Source organism: Eulemur rufifrons, chromosome 6 (genome assembly GCF_041146395.1).
Source record: "Eulemur rufifrons isolate Redbay chromosome 6, OSU_ERuf_1, whole genome shotgun sequence".
In the NCBI taxonomy this organism is placed as follows: Eukaryota; Metazoa; Chordata; class Mammalia; order Primates; family Lemuridae; genus Eulemur; species Eulemur rufifrons.
In genome coordinates this window covers 20,463,152-20,467,697 of record NC_090988.1, presented here as the reverse complement: position 1 = coordinate 20,467,697, position 4,546 = coordinate 20,463,152, and the positions used below count along the sequence as shown (strand labels likewise).

The following is a 4,546-nucleotide window of genomic DNA, read 5'->3' as shown; positions in this document are numbered from 1 at the left end:
GGGACTGAAGAGAATAAAAGCAAAAAACAAACACACACTCCTCCAACCCCCCCACCCCCCACATTAGAAGTAGTGTATACTCTCTTTTATAAGGTTTGCCCAAATTAGGGATAACTCCCACTTTTTGGTCTTAGACTTACTTTGATTCTTTTAATCCTCCATTATTTGGAAATTTTAGGACACGAAGAGAAATCAAAGGGTTTAGTACTTTTGATTTCCAATAAAAGGCAATGCTGAGCTTGCTATAGCAAGACAGTCTAACCTATTCCAGTGTTCTCTCTTGGTGTGAGACAAGCTGTTACATAGACTTAAACAGTGTAAAAAAAAAAAAATGCAATGCTAGGCAACTTTTGGTTTCTAGCCCCATGGCTACTTCTAGCACATGCAGAGTCTCTGTGCAGATTATGAAAAGGCATCTCTTCCTGTGGGCTGAAGCAGCCTCACACTAGTATGCACAGGCTTGGAAGACAGAACACACACTGAACACAAACTGCGAAGTTGTATGTCATGGCTTTATCTAGCCCTCTCTCACTCTTTTAATTTCTCTAAACCTTCTAAAGAGTGGTGGGGGTATGTTGTAGTCTGTTTAGGCTGCTATAACAGTATGTTGTACACTGGGTGGCTTATAAGTAATGGGAACTTATTTCTCACAGTTCTGGAGGCTCAGAAGTCCAAGATCAAAGTGCCGGCAGATTCGGTGTCTGGTGAGGACCCACTTTGTAGTTCATAGATGACACCTCCTTGCTGTGTCCTTATGTGGTGGAAGGGTGAGCTAGCTCTGTGTTCTCTTTTGTAAGGGCGCTAATCCCAATCCCAGAGGCTCTGCCTAATGGCAGACAACTGTTTCAAATGGAGCAAGTAAAGACTTTTCTTGTCTTCTCATGGCAGGCACATGGGTCTATGATGTCATTCTATCATAACTGGCTTTCCTTGTTTGGGAAATGAGGGGCAAGTTTTTTTGTTTTTTTTTTTTAACCCCCCTCCCACCCCCTCGCCCTCTGAATCTCCACTGTCCATCGTCCCACACTCTACTTCCATGTGTACATACTGTTTAGCTCTTACGAGTGAGAACATGCTTTGTCTTTGTGTGTCTGGGTTGTTTCACTTAAGAAAATGGCCTCCAGTTCTACCCATGTTGCTGCAAAAGACATGATTTCATTCTTTTTTTAGCTGTATATTTTCTTTATCCAGTCCTCCATTGGACACTTAGGATGGATACTTAGGTTGATTCCATATCTTTGCTATTATGAATAATGCCATGATAAACATATGAGTGCAGGTAACTTTTTTTAATATATTGATTTCTTTTCGTTTGAGTAGATACCCAGAAGTGGGATTGCTGGATCTTATGGTAGTTCTATTTTTAGTTCTTTAAGAAATCTCTATACCGTTTTCCGTTGAGGTTACATTAATTTGCATTCCCACCAACAGTGTGTGAGAGTTCCCTTTTCTCTGCATCCTTGCTAGCGCAAGTTTTGTTTTGCATTTTTTAAAATCTCTTTTCAGCTGGGCATGGCGGCTCATGCCTGTAAGCCCAGCACTTAGGGAGGCCAAGGTAGGAAGATTGCTTGAGGCCCAGGAGTTCAAGACCAGCCTGGGCAACATAGTGAGATCCTGTCTCTTTAAAAAAAAAAAAAATTAGCTGGGTGTGGTGGTGTGCACCTATAGTCCCAGCTACTCAGGAGGCTGAGGCAGGAGGATCACTTGAGCCCAGGAGTGCAAGCTACAGTGAGCTTTGATTGTACCCCTGCACTCCAGCCTGGGTGACAGAGTGAGACCTTGTCTCCTAAAAAATGTCTAATAAAATGTATTAAATTAAATCTATTTTCTAATAAAATATCAGTATTGTCTTCAAAGAGGTTTTTGAGTAAGTGATTTTTAAAGTGTTATTTTTTTCATCCTTCAAGTATAGACTATCTGGGAAAGAGGCAGATAGGCATTGCTATAAGTGAAGAATAAGAAATAATCATGATCTGCTAATTTCACCTCTTCCTCTAAGAAAAGGAATATTAGCTGATGATGAAGGTGTCAGGATTTTTCTGAGCGTTTCCCCAAATACTACTTTCCCCAAGTCAGTCTTGGGACAGTGATTAAATCAGATTAGATTATATCAAGCATATATAGTTTTCTTGCTTCCTTGTGGAGCAATATTAGTTTTTGATTTTCTCAACATTTCCTTCTTCAGAATAGGTTATGTTGAGCAAAGGGAAAAAAAATCAAGCTTTTAAGGAATTAAAGTTAGTTTTAATCAGAAGTCTTACCGAGGACTACAGACTGAGGCCTGCAGCCTGGGAGCAGCCCTTTGGAGAGGTTCCATCACTCTGTTCTGGCAGCGTTTCAGCCACTGCTTGTGTGTACAGGTGGTGGAGGTTCAGCACATGAACAGTCCCATCAGAGTCTGGGTGCAGGAGAATATCTGGTTATAGAGTACGGAGGCATAATCAACAACCCCATCAGATGTCACTTTATGTGTAGGAAAAGGCAGGGGATAGGATCGTTTATCTTTGAAGAGATACAGTGACTCAAGCTAGAGACATGGGGGCCCATGTGTCCTATCCTGTTTTGTCTTCAAAGTGTCTTTCCAGAAAGCTGCAGGTTGTCACACAGTTGGGGACGTTGTGAAATTATGTTGGGCAAGTAGAGATGAGCAAACATGGGTTCTTACATTTGTTACTTTGTTTCACAGTTTTTTGCCTCGTCTTTGCAACATCAAAGAATGTTTTTGTAAAAACAAGCAGTGTGTTAAAGGTGAATTCAACAATCTATATCTAGAGAAATAGAAAAACTATATATAGCTTTAAAATGGCAAATTTCATTACTTCTAATCCACAAGGTTTCAAAAAATTGAAGTTTAACTAAGGAACTCCATTATAATGGATAAAGGGTTATGATACATTGTTAATTTAAAAACAAATTAAAAAACAGAAAAAAATATGATCCCAATTTTCAAGAATTATATATACAGAGGTTATAAAACTGAATACAAAATTCTGTTACAGACTGTTTTGCTTTACAAGGCTGTTTTGTATTTAGGGCACATTGAATTGTTTAATTGGAAGAAACTTTTAGAAATTGTTTATCTTAATAAAAGGCAGTTTTGAAATTACGTCTCAAATTTTTGGAAAATTTGATGACTAGGATTGAGGAAATTGCCATTTTGGAACTCTAAAGCCAGATTACCTGGGTTCAAATCCTAGTTTTGCTACTAATTAATTCTGTGACCTTGGGCCAGTAAGTAGCTTTTCTGTGGCTCAGTTTCTTCATCTGTAACATGGGAATAATTCTAGTAATTAGAAGATGAATTGATAGAATATGCTGATGGGCTTATATGTGTGTTTGAGAGAGTGTTGGGATGGGAGGGAAGGTGGGGAGGGAGAAAGGGGAATGGGGGGGGAGAGAGAGAGAGAGAAGGAGAGAGAGAAATACACATTTAAGGTTTCAGTAAATGAAGGTGTCCTTTATGGAACAGAGAAAAATATAGGAGGACAAAGAGGTCGTGGAGGGAAAATCAGTTTGCTTTTTCGCAGTTAAGTTTCAGTTGCCTGTTAGCCATCCAGGGAGAGATGTAGATTAGGTAGTGGACATACAAGTTTGGCTTTTAGAAGAAAGGTCAGGGCTGGAGATAGATTTGGGAGTCATCCATATATGCATGGCATTTCAAATCATGAGACTGGATGTGATCACCAAAGGAGTGATTGTAGTTAGAGAAAAAAATCCAAAGACTGAGCCCCAGGGCACTCTGACATTTAGATGTCAGAGAGAGAGAGACACACACACAGACAGAGAGACTGACTAGCAGAGGAAATGGAAAAGGATCAGCCTATAAGATAGAAAGAAACCGGGGGAGTCTGGTGTTTAGAAACCAGTTTATTGTGATTAATTGAATTAAACACTGTTGTCAAGTATATCAAGGAAGACTTAACAGCTGTCACTCGATTTAGCCAGTCAGCAGATTGGTAACTTTGGTGAGAGCAGTTTTGGTGAAGGGGTGTGGACAAAAGCCTGACTGGAATGATTTCAAGAGAGAATAGAAGGAAGGAAATAGGAGCAGCAAATACAGACATTAAAAAAAAATGTTTTGCAATAAAGATGAAAAATGATACGTAATGTCTTTGAAATAATAGGTGACATTCATTGAGTACTTACTGTATGACAAACACTGTTGAAACTGCCTTTTATAAAATTATTAATAATAAAGGGCCACAAGATGGGAAATGTGTGTGGGGGGGAAAACACACACACACACACACACACACACACACACAAACACAACCAGCCATTATTCACTAGCTCACTTTCCTATGATTCCTTACTACTCAGGAGTCATATAGCTCGGTGGCCCCCAACCTTTTTGGCACTAGGGACTGGTTTCATGGAAGACAGTTTTTCCGTCGACAGGGGTCGAAGGGGCGGTGGAGCTTTGTGGCCCACTCCCTAACAGGCTGTGGACCAGTACTGCGGGGTTGGGCGTTGGGGACCACAGATAGAGCTGATGGTCATAAAAACTCAGCTTTCTTCATTGCTCCCATAGATAACATCACCCTTG

General features: G+C 40.1%; 1 non-coding gene across 1 annotated transcript; it reads left to right on the top strand.

Annotated features, from left to right (window-relative positions):
- The first annotated feature begins 225 nt into the window (after positions 1-225).
- On the top strand, positions 226-317 carry LOC138385607 (small nucleolar RNA SNORA28). The gene has a single exon (XR_011233827.1). It is a non-coding gene; the product is annotated as a small nucleolar RNA SNORA28 (small nucleolar RNA).
- The last annotated feature ends 4,229 nt before the right edge of the window (positions 318-4,546 follow it).